Below are 18,254 nucleotides of genomic sequence, written 5' to 3'. Positions count from 1 at the left end.
GCCCCCCTGCCCCCAATCACTTCATAGCAGTTCAGAGTAATGCCAAAGAAAGATGCTCTTCCCTGTCTTGAATCTGTCAGGCTTGAACTCTTTAGGTGCCTGCCACAGAGAAAGCCCGTCTTGAGTCAATGTCTTCAGGACTGTTGGGTTCGATTTTCACCAGCATTTTCAGCACTATTGTGTTATGATCTGGTGTTTGCTATCCGTCTTCCAAGTAAATGCGCTGTTTTTAGCCACTTTTCATCTGCAGATATTTCAGCATCTTCACCTTTAATTAACAAAGGCAATAACGCCGAGAAGGTGCTCACAAACAACCTTTAACTCTTAATAGCACAATTGCTCTTCATAGTTGGGAATTCATCCTAAAATCGTCATCGACAGCAGAAGAGGTTTCCATTTCTTTTTCACCAGGCTTTGGAAGCTCAGGTTATTAGCATAGAGCAGTAACATCCCAGCTCGTATTTGGTGGAGACTTATCTTGCTGGAAAATCACAAGGCATATTTATTTTCATCTTTGCAGGTCAAACTGAAACAGAAGCTAACCTTTAAATGTTTTCGGAGGGCTTGCAGCAGACCATTTGAAGCTGTTTGATTATTTGTATTCTGCAGTAGTTGCACACATTCTTTTTATCCTTTACTATTTCGAAAAAATTGAGATTTTACCTTATTCACTTAAGTTGGGTCTGAGGGATGATTTTAAGGGGATAACCTCTAACAATGTAGAAAAATTAAAGGGGAATTTGATAATAAAAGTACAAAGTGGACCACTAAAGCAGTTTAGTTGTTTTATCCTTCATGATATATCTTATAGCTGTCCCTTTGTTCCCATTCCCATTTGCCATAACCCTATTTTAGAAATACCTTTTTTTCAGGACTGGACAATTACATCAACCCCCCTAAGCTGGTCTTCTTTTTCTTTTCCTTTTTTTTCCCCAAGCCTTACCTTCTGCTTTGAATCAATATTAGGTATCAGTGCTGAGGCAGAAGAGTGGCAAAGGCTAGGCAATTGGGGTTAAATGACTTTCACACAGCTAGGGAATGTCCAAGGCCAGATTTGAACCCAAGACCTCCCATCTCTAGAGCTGGCTCCCCATCACTGAAGCTTCCAGCCAGTCTTCTTGATGACATTCTCTCCTCTCTCTAAATTGCCCAGAACAAAGTGTTCCCATTAGTCGTCCCTAAACTGGCTCTCCTTCATTTCCCTCTTGGTAGGAGGTAAATTGGGTCACAACTTCTTACAATAATGACAATTATGCTCTTCTAAAGAAAAGGTAGCATGGGAAAAAGGGCAGCAAGATAACTACTGATGAGTGAATTGAGACAGATGGATGGATCAGAAGGTAAGCTTTTTCTGACATAAAGTGGGTCAGTGAGCAGATGCAGGTCCAGGAATGTTTGGAGAAAGTTAATAAAAGCCTACATTTATACCTAAGTAATTCTGAGGTTCTCTCCTAGAATGTGATCGCCTCCTATGAGTAGCCAACTCAATTTGTACAACTTTTGTCCGTGTCTTCTTATAAATTCCCCCAGGACATCCATTGAATGGTGTAGAGGCTTTTCTTGCTTTCTGTTGACGATGGTACCCATATTCCCTCTTGCTTATTAGGTCATGACCACATGACCAGTCTATGCATTTTTTTCCCATCATCTATTTCCCTGAGGACATTTTTTATTACTGCTATTTTTCAAGGTTCCTCACTGGTTACTGTCCATATTCTTCACAGACTTTGATGACCTTCTGTGCAATATTAATTTTTATTCTTCGGAGATTGTTGTCGTCCTTGTTTTGCATCAATGCAACAAAACCAGGAGGAGATTGACATTCAAGAGATGGATCTTCGTTTCTAGGGGATTTAGAAATCATTTTATTCAAATTCATCTGGTGAAATTAGGTGGCGTAATAAGTATTCTTTCTTTCTTTCTTTTTTTGGATGAGGAAACTCAGGCTTAGAGTGGTCTCCTTGCTTTTCTAACACTACCTTGCTTGTAACTAAATCATGCATTCTTTGACTTCCAGGTCAATGCATCTCCCATGATTCCCTACCATCTCTCAGCAGCAAGGCTTAGCTCCTACCTTCTAACCTTGACTCTCCAGTGATGATAAACGAATCATCTTTGCCAAAGTCAGAACGCTACAGAGGCATCAAAGGCCTTGAATTAACATCTGCCCTAACCTATGTGACCTTGGACAAGTACTTTGGCCTCTCCAGGCTTCAGTTTTTTCATCCATACATGAAATAGATTGGCTGAGACGCCCCCGAGCTCCAAATATGCGATCACGCTCCATCTTCTCAATGTCAGTTTGAAGGGTAGCTCATTCTTTCTCCTCTGCTCTCATAGCTCTCTCAGCTGGTTTGGGGGTCAGAATACCTGAACCTGAACCCAGAATCTGGGATTATTATCTGTGGGACCTTAAGCAAGTCCTTCCCCTGATTTAATGCCCTGTGAGATAGGGATGATACTTAGTGAAGTGCATAGACTTTGTCTAGGAGCCAGATCGAGTCATTCAGATGAATTCAAATCTTCAGATACTTTCTAGCAGCATGACCCAGGGCAAGTCACTGAACCCCGTTCGCCCTAGTTTTCTCCTGGGTAAAGTGAGCTTGAGAAGGAAATGGCAAAGCACTCTAGTATCTGCCAAGAAAACTCCAGGTGGGGTTTACGACGGAAATGACTGAGCAGCCACCAAAGGCTGGACACCGATGTTGCTTTCTACATAAACTAGTTCTAAGAATCAAATGAAAGAGTCTATTTAAAGTGCTTTAGAAGACTTAAATGCTATCTAACATCAGCTATTATTCTCAAGAGCAGCAGAATGTCCTGCTCTGCCTTATTATGATGACTTAAGGATGAATAAAAGACTTATTAATAAAATTAAGTCCAAGTGTTTGGCTATGAACATTTAATAGACTTGCCCTTAGAAAGTGATGGGCAAGCCGATGAATCCATACCCATTTTTCTTGGCTTTAGGAGGCAACTCTGTCTCCAACTATGTGTCTCATCAAGATATGTAGAGAGTTTATATAACCGACATCATGATTGGAAAAACAACTCCAAGAGCGTAATGAGGATGAGTTAATGGAATAGTTTTAGACATCAAGGACATACTTTTAGGAGGCAGAAAGAAGCTTTTTTTATGAGGAAATTCCTAGATGAGAAAATGAAATCACAGCGAGTGATCCCTTGCTTTGGTTTAATAAAGCGAATGTCCCTTTATCCTGAAAATAGTTTCACTCTTTTTGAAGAGATGAAACATCTCTCAAGAGGTTTTTTCTATGTCAAGATGTATCTTACACTTTCGATGGAAAATTACTGCAGAGGAAGAGTCACCTTTCAGTGTCTCAAACCTGTTAGAAGGTGAGAGCTGTTTCTTTCCACAGGATTGTTATTGTGAAGAAAAACAGGTTGTTTTATAATAGTGGGGTGCTTGATTTCAAGTCCAAGTTTATAATGGCCTTCAATAGGGTGTGGAGTTATAATAGTCTAGGCTAGCTTGATATTATATGGCTTGCAAAGCTGATCCTTGAGAATCTGGGCTTTGATTTCCCAGATCAGGACTCAGATTGAAAATGTGGTGTTATTTTCTGTACGAGTATCAGGGAGAATGCTTTTGTTCAACAAAAGTGCAAACCAATCCCTTCCTTTCCACACTCCAACCCAAAGGTGCCACTAATTTGATTTGTGACCTTGGACAGATCATTTATTCTGCTCCAGTTTTCTAGTCAGGGTGGTAGAAAAAGAAAATAGAAAAATGAAATAGAAAAAGAAATAAATAAAGAGCCATAAAATGAATGGGGTCAGCTTGATCTCTAAGCATCACAATTCCATGATTCTATAATTATAGGAACATTTCTTGAGAATTTATCCCAGGGGTATTTTTTTGGGTAATTTTGGCAAGTTTTGGAGGAAGAAATAAAATGGAGAAATCTATAACTTCAGAACTCTATAAAACATCTTTAATCATTTCAGAGGGAAGGTGTTTCTAGTCATACTGCTTTGAGAAAATGAAAAAAGAATAAGACAAATTGCAACAGGAAGATGCAGAAACTCCTGGGTCTTCCCCCCCACCCCCCTTTCCTTTTCATTTTTGGTAACATTTCAGGAGAAATCAGCACTTTGTTCTGATTTGATATATCATGGAAAAAAAGGTCAAGCCCCTGCAAGTAGATTTAATGCATTTCCTTTGTTGCTTTTAAAATTTGCAGTGTTTCAAAATATATAATTAATTATTGTCCTGATAACATATGGAGATCAAAATTGACTGTATGACAGATATTTGGGGAAAAGCTGATTTGTATTGTCTTCCTGATTTTAGATGTGTATGGGGGTGAGAATCCCAAACTTCTTTTGGAGAAATTGATACTTTTACAATTCCAATCCAGACTGCTAATTTTTTCCAAAAGGAAATCAAGTGGAAACGAATGTAGTGCTTGAGACAAAGAGCTGTCACCTTGAAGCTATCACACCTGATTCAATCAGGGCTGAGCAGCCCAGGTGAAGCCTCTACTTAGTATGGCCCAAGTATTGTTGGAATTCTGGCTTTTCAATCTAAAGGATAAAACGCTTACTGCCTAATTATATTTCCGACCAGCTTGTTGAAGCTGAACGCATCCCCTCCCTTCATATAGAAGAGGGCTTTCAGTTAAGGCCTTGCAGAAAAAAATGCAGTCTGTACTTTATGGATCAAGGCTGAGGCAAGAGGTCTAAATAGGATTAATGTTAAAATGAAGGTAAATTCCTCAAAACAAATCATGGCATGAGAAAATACAGAAAGCTTTCAAGGTTAATAGAATAGTCATCTCAAAAGTCAAATGAGTTTAAAGTTGTTCCTTTTAATTTTTGTAAGTTTCCCAATGGAAACCCACAAGGTTATATGCCTCTATGGAGCCACAGAGACTTCCCAGCTCTGTCCATGGGTCCTTCCTTCCTCTTAGATGGTGCTTTGCAAAGAGGGTACAAACCTGCATTCTGATAGGAGTCAGTCCTGTCCTAAACCATAAGCGAGTTCAATACGTAAGAGCTTTCATCATTTATTTTTTCTAAGAGAAATCCCTTGTTATCCTTAAAGCCCCCAAACAAAGAGAAAAGCTGCCCTGTGATGTCACTGCAGAAGGAACTCTTGGTGACCTCAATTGAGAATTAGTTGCCTGGGGGTACAGACTGAAAGGATGGATGGGCAAGGGAATGCACATGGATATGATGCCTACTGTGTGCCAGGCATTGGGCTAATCATGTTTACAAAGATTTCATTTGGTTCTGAGAACAACCCTGTGAAATAGATGCTATTCCTGTACCCACTTTATCATTGAAGAATAGACCAATAGAACAAATATTGAGACAAATGGAAGGTGTGAGTGCCCAGAATCACAAAGCTAGTAAAAGTTCTGGGGCTGGATTTGAGCTCAGATCTTCTGGATTCTAGGCCAGTACTGGCTGCACTGAAATTCCTAGTTGTTAGGTTGAGTGGTTTGTCCAGTCACACAGAATGCCGTGGCCATGTGGGAGGAGAAGAGAGAAGAGAAGGGCTTGGGAGCTCGAAAGGAGGATTTTCTGAGGAGGAGGTGAATTCTTTCTTGTCCATCACCTATTCTTGATACACTCTTAGGACTTGGAAATATTTATGCATCTCATTTCTCTCCATCAGTTTGGATAGTGGGTCATAATTACTGTCTTTGTTCTGCACAAATAAAAGTGATTCAGACCCATCTACTCCACTGAGTATTCATTTTTAGTTAAGACTAATTAGCTTATGGAGGCGGAGCCCTGTGCTGAGACTAAAAGTCCGAGATGTAATCCCTATGCAGGCTGTGCTTTGTCTCAGTCATATAATTCGTCCTTTTCCTCTTTTTTTCACCTTTTTTTTTGTGCCTACTCTTGTGGGTCCTCTGGCCACAGTCACCCCAACCACCCTGAAGTTCCTCATTGTGTACCTTCTCCAGATGTTAGGAAAGGATGACAAGTTAGCTGAATGACTCTAAAGCATAGCAGCTTGGCTCACTACAGTCTAGCTATATGATGAAGAAAAATGCAAATATTCCTTTTTAATTCTAGCAACTAATGATTGAAAATGAAACAGCACATTTATGACTTCCTACTGTGCTGAGTTTGATGAAAACAACTCCTAGTGATGGGGCTGGCAAACAAAGACAAAGATGACTCATGCCCTTTTAGTGTGCTAACATTAGATCAACCTAACAAGGACCGAGAGTTCCCAATATTTATTTGTCAAAGTATAAATAATTAGGATTCAAGCAGGCCAACAATGCTAGAAGCCATGAATGTGTTGCTTTGTTTCATCCTGTAGTCTGATCTTCAATGCAACGCATTTATCTCTGTGCACAGTGTTGGTCAGTTCAAATTTTAAAGATGTTGTGGTTAAGAAAATCAATATAAGGCAAGTCAGGAGGCTGGGGAAATTGGGGAGAGTTGTCAATATGGGTAATATTTTCAAGGACTATTTTGCTGTCCAGAGCACCCTTCATTACCAACCAATAGCTGTACTTACGGTTTAATTTCTATTGAATTAATTCCATGATATTCCCAGAAGGAAAAATGTTGGTAAAACTAGTGAAAGTGACAAAATGTTTTGATCACAGATGACACATTTCTCATTTTAAGTAGTTCACTCATGCTTTTATGATATGAATTTTAAAAATATTTATTTATAAGCAAATAATCAACTACTCCATTTCTGAATATATGCTGAGATCCTGGTAAAGTGATACCTCTGTGAGGGAAAAATATACACACATAAGATACTAACAACTAATTCCAATTTGACTTAAAAATCAGATTTGAGATGGTTGATGTAGATGTGGAGGCAGTCTTAAAGTTCACCTAATATCCTCATTTTACAGACTGAGGACATTAAGGGTGAAAGAGGTTAAATAAATTGTTCAAAGCCACACATGTAATAAGTAGCAGATCTGAGATTCCAGGCTTTCTTCTACCTAATCTAATACTCCTACTACATCATCCTCTCTGGCAAAACAGGGCTTCATTTGGACAACTATTCTGAAATACACAATGGCCCCTAAGTATGTATATTGACTATTATAAGAGATATTCAGTCTCATAATTCTGGGATATATAGAACCCTTTAATGTCAGACCAATCTGTATTCAATATTACTAAGTATTCTGTTATACAGACAATGAATATTGTAGGAATGAAAAGATCATGGTTTGTGGTGTTAATGGAAAAGACAGAATTTCAGTTTGATTTGGATGGATCGATCAGAGGTATGGCTCATTTTTTATTCATTTAATAAACATTTATTAAGAACATGCTGAATATGTAATACTGTGTCTCAGATTTGGTGAACTACAAAGGGACAGTTGAATAAGAGTGGAAAGACTGAAGCTACCACTTCAGAAGTTCTTCCAAGCATACTGTCAACATGGAATCTAGAAACCCCAAACTCATACCCTAGTAAGATCTAATGAACCTCAAGTTTTAGGACTACATTGTAAGTTGAGGACCCCAAAGCTTGTGCTAGTTCCTTGTTCCTGTGAGAATCCACCGTGAAGGGAATCTCAGGCTAGCAGTTTTAGACTGAATAATGGACCCTATTGTATCAGAGACCCTTTCCCAAGAAGATCCACACCTGGGAGGAGACCATACTTTAGTATCCATTGTAGGTAGCCCTTTCCCTTAGAGCAGGGGTCCCCAGACTTTGTACACAGGGGCCAGTTCACTGTCCCTCAGACTACTGGAGGACTGGACTATAAAAAAACTATGAACAAATCTGTATACGCTGTCTGGGATAGCGGAGGCTGCAGTGCTGACTGGGATGGGCCTGTCCCACCTTGCACAGGACCATCACTGCCACCACTATACCAGGCAGCAGTATACACAGTGCAGAATCCCCTCCCCCAGATTGCTACACCATGCTGATGTCTTCCATTGTACAGCCACATAATCCTTTGCAACGCCTTGTTCTCCTTCAGTTACTCTCAGAACAAGGCGCCACACCAAGGATTATGTCACCAGAAGTAGTACTGTATGTGAGCAACACCATGCTTTGTGGCTCCTCTCACTGACCACCATTGAAGGAGGAAGTGGTGGTGGGTACCAGATAAATGGCCTTGGGGCTGCATGTGGCCCACTGGGGACCCCTGCCTTAGACCCTAGCCTCTAGCTATGATTCTTTTCCCAGACTTGATTGTATGCTGTCAGTATAGTTCAAACACTCCCATTTTCTTTGAAGCTCTCATCTTTCCCTGCCCCTGGATTTCCCCCAAATGATATCTAGGTTCCCCAAATTCTTTTGTTCCTTGGAGTTGTCAATCTAGCACGGTCAGCTCTCCCATGGGGTCAATGTCCAGAGCATCCAGAGTTCAATCCTTGGACTCAGTGTAGTTGTTAGTGTGCAGCTCTACTATCACACTGAACCCCTTTTACTTAATTAAAGAGTGATTTTTCTGACTCTTTAATAGTTCTGTGTTTTTTCCAAGACAACAATACTAAGGTATATTTTCCTTGGAAAAATTTTTGAAAGGGAAAATTCTTTTATAAGGGGGCGACATAGTTGAATACAAACTTTATGAAAATTACATTGTTAGCTAAATGGAGCATGAATTGGAGTGGGAAGAGACTTTGAGGCAAATAGTCCAGGCATGAGGTGATGAGAGCTTGCACCAAGCTGGTAGCAGTATAAAGAAGAGAGTAAATGTGAGAGATGTTGCAGAGGTGAAATCAATAGATCTTGACAACAGATTGGACAGGGGGGCAGGCAGTGAGAGATAATGAAGAGTTGTGGATGGCATCTGGGTAGGAAGCCTGGAGAACTAGGAGTGTGATAGTGACCTCTACCATGACAGGGAAGTTGTGGGGGATAGGGACAGATTAAGAGAAAAGATATTCAGTTTTGCTTTGTACTTGCTGAGTTTAAGAAGCTCACTGGACATCCAGTTTGAAAAGTGTGAAAAGCAACTGGAGATAAAGATTGGAAGTTATCAGACAGGTTAGGGCAAGATAGGAAGATCATTCATTAGTAGAGAGATGGTCATTAAATCCATAGGAGCTTCTGAGATCATTAAAGCACAAAATGGCATAAAATGTGTGCTGGTGAAAGGTGATGACCATGGAAATGGAGGTGGTTTTTTTCAGATTAATAATTTCTTTTTTATCCTAACTATACTTATTTTATTCCTGTAAAATCTTTTAAATTTCATGAAATTGTAGTTTTCTATTTCATGTTTTCTGATGTCTATTTTTGGCTAAGTCAGAATTTTCTCCCTAGCTATAAATGTGACTAGCCCTTTCATTTACTTTCTACTAATTTTTATGATATGATCTTATATATTTAGGTTTCTTATATGGAAATGTTAATTCTTTTTAAGGATTTATTTTGTATCTGATTCCTTTACCCATACTTTAATTGTCCTAATTTCTTTGCTGACTCTCTGGTATTTCCTAAGTAAATCATTCTATTATCTGAAAATAAGAATAATTTAATTCATTCTTTGTTCATTTTTGCTTTTAATGTCTTTGTTTTGTCTTATTAACCCTTTTAGCACTCTGTTAAATAGTATGTAGTAATGGGACTTCAGACTAGATGAGCATATAGGGATTACCCCAGGCAGGATACTCCCAGAGTTCCCTTGGAAACTTCTAGGGACTCATGTATTAGATATCTTAGGGATAACAAATTTCCTGGGTGATTTCAGCCATGGGGTGGTTAGGAACAGAAAAGACCATCCTGAATGATCCCCTCCCCCCTTTTTAACCCTTAACTTCTGTCTTAGAATCAATATACCACATTGGTTGAAGAGTTGTAAGAGGTGGGGATTGGGGATGGGGTGGGACTTGAGGGGTAGGGAAGTGACTTGCCCAGCGTCACAGAGTTAGGAAGTCTGAGGTCAGATTTAAACCCAGGACCTCCTATTTCTAGGCCTGGCTCTCAATCCACTGAACCACCTGGTTTCCCCACCTTCCCATGATACCTTAGTCTTTCCTCTGCCCTATGAAGGCAGAAGAAAGTATAAATATTACAACTACCATTGTCCCTCTCTATATCATGGTTCACTTATCACAGCTCCACTGTATCATAGGTTTTTCTTTTTCTTTTTTTTTAACTCTTACCTTCTGTCTTAGTATTGATTCTAAGGCAGAAGAGTGGTAAGTGGTAGCTAATGGGGGTCAAGTGACTTGCCCAGGGTCACAAAGCTAGGAGGCTGTGTTTGAGGCAAGATTTGAATGCAGGACCTCCCATCTCTGGTCCTGGCTTTCAATCCACTGAGCCACCTAGCTGCCTCCTATATTGCAAATTTATATATATATATATATATATATATATATATATATATATATAATTCTATATCGTGGAGTTTTTGCTATATCTTGGAATTTTGCGAATGAATACTGTACTGTACCCAGTGGAAATGCAGTATACCACTACTGCTTGTGCATATTTGCTAACGTGAGATTGTACATGGCACACAATTGGCTGATGGAATGAAAGGTGACCAACCACAGCGCTGTTTTATATCCTGGGTGCTGATTGGCTTAATGACTGTACTTCATAGATTTTCACTTATGGGGTGAGGGGTCTCTGGAATGTAACTCCCAGGATAGGTGAGGGATCACTGTATTTTTTTCTTAAAGAGACAGCTTCTAATTGCATGTTTCTTTCAACCCTGCAGGTGTCATTATATGACTCCAGTGAGGAATCCTATTCAAGTCAAGTTTATGAAAATTTATTAAGTGTTCCAGGCACACTGCTAAATATTGAGGATATGAAAAAAAGGGGCAAAACAGTTCTTGTCCTAAAGAAATTCCCAATTTAAAGGAGGGGAGGGAGAGGGAAACACATACAACTATGTACCAACAAAATATATACCAGATAATTTGGAGATAATCTATTCTCTATTCTGGTTTCAAGGCAAACTTAGTAAGCAGGGCAGAGCAAGGTGAGTTTACACTTGAATCTCTGGCTGCTTTTGCCCTTTTTATATTTCTTTTGGCTTGATTCTAAGTGAGCAAGAATCCCAAGAGCAATGTTTCTCAAGTTTGGAGGTGAACTTGCTGGTGGAAGAGATCTGCTGTCCATGGTGCTGGATGATATGAGGAGGAGAAGTTTCTTGCAACTGCTCCCAACATTTTGCATTGTGCTGGTTGACTGATGACTGACTCTAAGGTCCTTAACACTGGTCACATTTTCATAGAACCTTTTCTAAATTGCATTTTGTATTTCTCTGTTTTTTTTTTTAACATGGATCCTGAACATAATTTAACTTTTTTTTATGATAACTCAGAGTTATTATTTTTTATGACCATTAGTTATGGTTCTGTTGTAAAACAGTGAAACTCTAGGACCTGTTGCCCTGTGTAGGCCTATTTGCCTTTATGATAAATGACTTCAAATAGCTATTAGAGTTATGTTTTCTTTGGGTGATTTCCCCTTATGGACTCCTTAGCTGTCCTCTTTAAATGAAAAGAATAAATGCTAAATGAAAAGGTATTTATTGGGTGCCAAACACCAAGCTTGGAGCTGGGGATACAAGTGTAAGCAAGAACGGCATCTCCTTCTGCCCAAGACCTCACTTTCTAGTGCAGGAAGATAAAATATAGAGATTCAGAAAAGGGGATGAGTTCTAAGGAACTAGATAACTGCAGTGTAGGCTGTATGACTTAGAAATGACCTAGAAGTGACATGGAGACTTCGTTCTAGGTGAGATAAAGCCAAAGATCATTTCTTAGAATCCAGGTCCTGAGGAGCCAAGTTCAAAATCCAGTTAGACAGGGATGAGGAAGATAGCTGTAATATAAAAGGCATAGAAACCTCCAGGCATTATGCCCATTAATAGCATGGCACAGGAGAGAGAGCATTGGGTTTGGAATCAGGAGAATTCAGCTTCATGAATTCAAATTCATTTTCAGGTACTTACTCTCTATGTGATCCTGGGCAAGTCACTTAATTCTATTTGTACCAGCTTCTCTTTTGCAAAATGAGCCAGGGAAGGAAATAACAAACCACTTCAGTATCTTTTCCAAGAAAACTCCAAATGGGACTCTCTCAGAGAGTCAGACATGAATAGAAATGACTGAATAAAATAGCAGTTTCACTCTGTTTGAACCTATAGCCCCTCTAGAGCAGCAGAATCTTGGGGGGTTTAGTGCTTCTTCTGGTGTTACCAGTGCAAGCCTCAGAAAGGTAGGGTCAGGGAAAATAATAGTAATAATATGAATAACAATAATGATGCTACTAGACATTGTGTTAAGCATTTTAAAATTATTATCTCATTTGCTCCTCACAATAACCCAAGGAGGTAGGTGCTATTATTATCTCCATTTCACAGAAGAGAGAACTGAGGCAAACAGAAGTTAAGTGACTTGCTTAATCACTTAGATACAGCTAGTAAGGATCAGGCTGACTTTCTTGATTCCAAGCCTGGCACTCTTTCCACTGTGCCAATTAGCTGCTCCAAATATACATGGCTCTATAAATGCCTAAATCTTTAGGAGGCAGATTGGATCCATGAGTTTTTTTATTGGCACAAATCTGTTAGTGTCATCCTAATTTCCATGTAGAACTCCTTGGCAACAAAATTCTGCTTTTCCTTCTAGCTTCTCTCCAGCTACTTAGTGTCTGAGGCCAAATTTGAACTGTGGTCTTCTGACTCCAGGATCAGTACTCTAGGCATAGAGCCACCCAACCAATCGTACTTTTTTTCCATTCTACCTCTTTGTGAAAGTTGGAATACCAGCAAGCATAAACTTTTAAATGAAAAAGTATTTAAGTGCTTATTGTATTCCAAGCACTAAGTCAAGAGCTAGAGATACAAGGACAAGCAAGCAATGGGAAACAGTTTCCCTGAACTACTGAATTCTAAGAAGATAATGAAGATAATGCCTCCCTCTCTCTGCTCCCTTATCTCAGCTGGCCATGTTGCCAAAGTGATGGAACTAGTTGTTTGTTGTTCAGTTGTGTCTGACTCTTTGTGACCCCATTTGGGCTTTATTTGGCAAAGATACTATAGTGGTTTGCCATTTGCTCCTCCAGCTCATTTTACAGCTGAGGAAACTGAAGCAAACAGGGCTAAGTGATTTGTCCAGGATCACACAATAAGTAAAGGTCTGAGGCCAGATTTGAACTCAGGAAGATGAATCTTTCTCGCTCCAGGTCCAGCACTCTATCCACTGTGCCCTATAACTTTCCTCCCAGGACTAGTAGAAGACAGCGTGTCTAGATGGGAAAAGAGAGAGAGAGAGAGAGATGCCAAGTTCAACCAGGTCTCCAGAGAATGTACAACCCATCAAAGGTCCTGTTGACATCAGTAACAATGTCCCCTGGAATTGAAAGGAGCATTCCTAGAACAGCAGTGATTAAAAGCAGTGACTGCAGCAGCGGCTCAGTGAAATACTGAAGAAAGACTGCTTTAGGGCTGGATAAGAATATGAGCCCTTCGGATGCAGCAGGGAGATGCATCTAAAAGGAATTTTCTAAGTCCTAAACTCCATAAAGAGAGAAAAAGACTTCCAGGACCTAGGAATTGTGGATTCTCCTTTTGCCATGGGGGTTATCTACATAAGTGTCTCACTGCAAGATACCCACCAATACCCCAGTCATGTGGGTCTTGTATGTCCCCAATCCAGAAGGGAAGCTGAAACCTTCAGGAGAGTACATCTGGAAAACACTGGTCCTTTCCAAAGCAGGATGAATGAAGAGATAGGAAAAGAGAGAGAGGATGCCCACAATGGTGACGGGTATTTCTAATGACCAAACATCCGGTCTGGGTTCTGGGATGGCACAGAGCTAGGGGAGAGGAAAAGCAGAGGAGGTAAGAGTTGATGAGTAAATTCTTTGGTCATGATCATCTTCTCCAAGAAGTCTGTGGTTACAGGACACTCCTTCTGCTTCCATTTAACTCTATTTGATGTCCCAAGGAGCTCTTGAACTATGGATGCAAAAATCCTCAATAAAATACTATCTAGGAGACTACAGTAATGTATCACAAAAATTATATATTGGGATCAAATTGCAGGGCATGTGGGGAAAATGCAGATATTAATACACTATTGGTGGAACTGTGAACTGATCCAACTATTTTTGGAGAACAATTTGGAATTATTCCCAGACTTACAAATCTCCCTCTCCCCCTCTTTCCCTCTCCCTCTCCGTCTTCCTCTCTTCCCCCCCCCCTCTATATATACATACATACATACATATATATATATATATATATATTCCCTTTAACTCAGAAATATCACTATTAGGTATGTTTCCTAAGTTGATCAAGATAAAAAGAAAAGTTCTTATATGTTTTAAACTATTTAAAGCAGCTCTTTGTGGTAACAAAGACCTGGAAATCTAGGGGATGCCTATCAATTGGGGAGTGGCTAAACAAGTGATAGAATCCCACTGCACAGTAAGAAATGATGACCAGCTTAATTAAAAATAAAACATTAAAAGACCGACATGAAATTAGGATGAGTGAAATGTGCAGAATAAAGGGAACATTATGTACAACAATAGAAATATTGTTTGAAGAATAACTTGTGAATGTCTATGGCCAGCAGCAGAAACATGCAAAACTAGTTTTATATGCACACACACACACACACACACACACACACACACATTGTTAAATGTTGCCTTTTCTCCAATAGGGGGTGGAGGGAGGGAAATACCTAGGAATTTTAGTGTAACAAACAAACAAATGAATAAAATTAAAAAAAAAAACAAAAGAATAATCTCTGTCTCTACGTATTTCCCATGTATCTTTTGTTTAGTCATTTTTTCAGTCATATCCTACTCTTTGTTACCCCATTTGGATTTTCTTGGCAAAGATACTGGAGGAATTTGCCATTTCTTTCTCCCAGTCTCTTCACAGAAGGAACTGAGGCAGACAGGGTTAAGTAATTTACCTAGAGCTACACAGCTGCCCTCTCTACTGATCTATACACAGTTAAATCTGATTTCTAATACAGAATTTTGTTTTTGATAAGCATTTATTCCTGACCCTTGCCCATCTTAGGTACGGATAATTATTTGTTTATATTAGCAGACAATATTATTTCCCATTCAATTTTAATCTTAGTACGTTTGGGATAAGAACTGAACAGATGGCTTCATTGATATTGGGAGCTCTCAGATGAGGAATCTCTGTACCAATTCAAGTTCAGGTCTTTCCTCCCAATTATAATCTCAGAGAGTTATCTACTAGACCATTAAGAGGGTGACTTACCTAGGGCTGCACAACCAATATGTGTCAGTAGTACTTGAACTCAGGATTTCCTGGCTCTAAGGACCTTACCTTGCCTTATCTACTATGTCATGCTGCATCTCAGTCAATTGTATTAGAGTGTAATTTTGTGCTCAAACACATTTATGCATTCTGTCACATCTTTCTTGATAAAGAATGTTGATTAAGAGGACCAAAGGAATAAGGAGGGTGTTTAGTAATCCTATCCACAGTGGTGATTTAAATTAGATTTTTGCCAGCATATTGAAGCTATTCAGACTTTGTTATATGAATGAGTAACATAGAATATTATTATAAATGAAGATGGCTGTGAATGTACATGAGATAGTAAGCTAATTATTAATAGCAATTACAAACAAATTAGGCATTCATTTTTAAACATTGAATATATTAAGTATTAAAATGTGTCACTATCAGTTGGTAATATAGGACTAGTAACACAGTACTATGGTTATAATAGACATTTAATAAATATTTGTAGAATAAATGAATTTTCATGTTTCTGATTGCCTCTAAAGACAAAAAAAAATGGTTATTCTTAGACTTGAAATGCTAAGAAGAGGCAAGGGCATCAATATGTGAATTATTTAATGCTATGCAAATGCTTCTTATAGTAAGAAAGCCAGAATCTCTACAAATAACTTTAATTCCCTCTATGTGTTATTATTTCAGTATAATATTTCAGGACAGATATGAAGACTTGCTTTTGTGTTGGTTTCAGTGATGTCAGATAAGTATTACACAGAGCAATCAATAATTGGGTCAAGAATGAATGGAGATGTCAAATGAATGAAGTCTTTTACTTACATCCAGCCATGAGGGAACATATAAGGAATAATTTATTTTAAAAAGATAGGGTCTTTTGGGTAGCTGCCCCACATTTTTACTAGTTAATTTTAGAAATTGTGAACTTCAACATTCAGATGGGAATAATTTCCCCTGAATTAAGCTGAACATAAAATGACCAAGGGAATAAAATCTTTCTCATCAAGTGATAATAGATATTAATATTACATATTGACAGATTGTTTACATTTATTCTTTACATTTGTGGTTGACAACAAACTACCAAACGAAAGATTGTGAGTTATGGTTAAGCATTTTCCAACATAATTAGGATAAATTTACTATGCTTTATTCCAAATATCCAGAATTTAGAATGAAAAAAAAAGAGGGAAGGGAAGTCTTATAAACTTCCAGGAAAGAGTAATTAACAAGTTTAGGAATTTCATGAGGAAGAAGGCAGAAACCTTGGTAGGCAGAGCTCTGATTCTCTTTCTCCCATACAGACCCTGAGTTACTTTTGATATGGATTCAATTGTCCTTTTTCTCTGCTTTTGTGAAGTTAGAAAAATAAGAATAAATAGTATGCCTTTTCTAATTATAAGCCCCTATATTTTGGAAAGAAAGGAAGGAAGAAAGAAAGAAGGAAAGACTCTTCAAGAACAAAGATTAGAGCTATATTTCAGCTTTCTCTACTGGGAGCATAAGAGTGGAAAGGAGGAAAAGTTTAGATGTCCCTAATTTTGTTCTTGGCCACAAGGATAGTTACAGCTGTTCTGCAAGTGCTCTATCATCTGGTCCCAGTCCTTTACCTTTTCATCTCCATTAAAGATTGCAGGAAGTTGCCTGCAGCAGCATTTATATCTATCCTACTTCCTCTAGAATTTTCTGAAATCATTATCTCTCCCAATACCTCTATACTTCTTCTCCCTTAGGAATTGGGAAGGGTCTATTGGCCTCAGAAGATAAGCACTGGACTCTGGTCTCCAATGTCCCACTGAATAAGCATTAGACAGAAAAAACAACACTACAAAAAAAATCCCCAGTAATATGAATGCTAGCTTGTCACAAAAATACATAATTATGAAGAATGAAGATAAATTTGTCATTTTTCTCATATATTGAATATTCATCATATATTCTATGCAGCTGTATTTTAGAATGTCATTTCCTTTCTTTCTCCCATTAACATAAAAAGGATTGTGCTACTGGGTTATTCTTAGGGCCTGCATTGTACCTTACATGCTGAAGTTAGCTGTTGTAAGTCAGCATTCTAAATGTTTTCTTTGCTATTCACAGACAGTTTATTTTTTTCTATCCACGTGATCTGATTTACGACAGCACAAGAGCAAATTTAAAATGATTCATAGGTAATTTGCTACTTTTTTCTCTCTCCAGGAAATAAGGGAACAATGTGGTGCCATGAAAGGAGTGCTGAATTTGGAATCAAACGATTTCACTTCAAATCCCTGTTCTTGTCTGCTTCTTAGTTGCTCTTTGTGTGTCACTGGGTAAGTCACTTCTCTCTGAGTTTCAATTTACTCATCTAATGAGGGGATTGAACTAGACCTCTGAGATTCCCTCTAGTTTTGAATCTATGAGTCTATGATCCAACAGAAGATTTTGTTGGATTTTCTTTCTTCATGCTAGTTTCAATAGGTATTTTGATCCAGAGGGTTTAAACTGATGCTGTATTTAATGTATGTTTATGCAGGTGTCTGTACTGATTTTAACTCAGGAGGATGATCCATGACCTGATCAATGATAGGTAGGACTAGTGCTCTGAGCTTTCCCCAGCTGTGGTTTTAAATCTTTGTTGATGCATCTATGCGCTTTCTTTTTTTAATTTCATGGTAGCATATGTGATTTAAGCTTTAAAGCTACAACCATGTTATTGTGAATAATAATTTAAACTTTAAAGTTTACAATGTACTTTTACATTTATTATTTCAGTCCTATAGAGTAGAATTTTTTTAAATCCAGTTTACAACCCTGTGGGATAGACATTCATTCCTATCTTAACAGGTAAGGAAATAGAGACTGAAAAAGCACAAGTTCAAGTTCACATATCTAACAAACAGAGAATATTGATTACTACAAAGTAAGCCATTTTTTCCCATATAGATGAATAGATGTGTGATTTTATTAATTCTTCATTTCCTTATTTTCTTTGATTATCAAGTATTGAATTCACATTCTGGAATTGGGGTTTATGAAATAGAGACTACATTCCACCCATCATATGTGTAATGTTGCTTAGTT

At 38.4% G+C, this 18,254-nt stretch overlaps 1 long non-coding RNA gene across 1 annotated transcript in view; it reads left to right on the top strand.

Moving 5' to 3' along the window:
• The window catches only part of LOC103099043 (uncharacterized), a 64,825-nt gene extending 46,824 nt beyond the window's left edge, over positions 1 to 18,001 (top strand). The window contains exon 6 of the long non-coding RNA XR_008917958.1: positions 17,391 to 18,001. This is a non-coding gene — a long non-coding RNA (uncharacterized LOC103099043). The remainder of the gene's footprint in view (positions 1 to 17,390) is intronic.
• The last annotated feature ends 253 nt before the right edge of the window (positions 18,002 to 18,254 follow it).

Source organism: Monodelphis domestica, chromosome 3, assembly GCF_027887165.1.
Source record: "Monodelphis domestica isolate mMonDom1 chromosome 3, mMonDom1.pri, whole genome shotgun sequence".
Classification (NCBI taxonomy): Eukaryota; Metazoa; Chordata; class Mammalia; order Didelphimorphia; family Didelphidae; genus Monodelphis; species Monodelphis domestica.
Note: the sequence above shows the minus strand (reverse complement) of the source record. Positions and strands in the feature narration are given on the sequence as shown.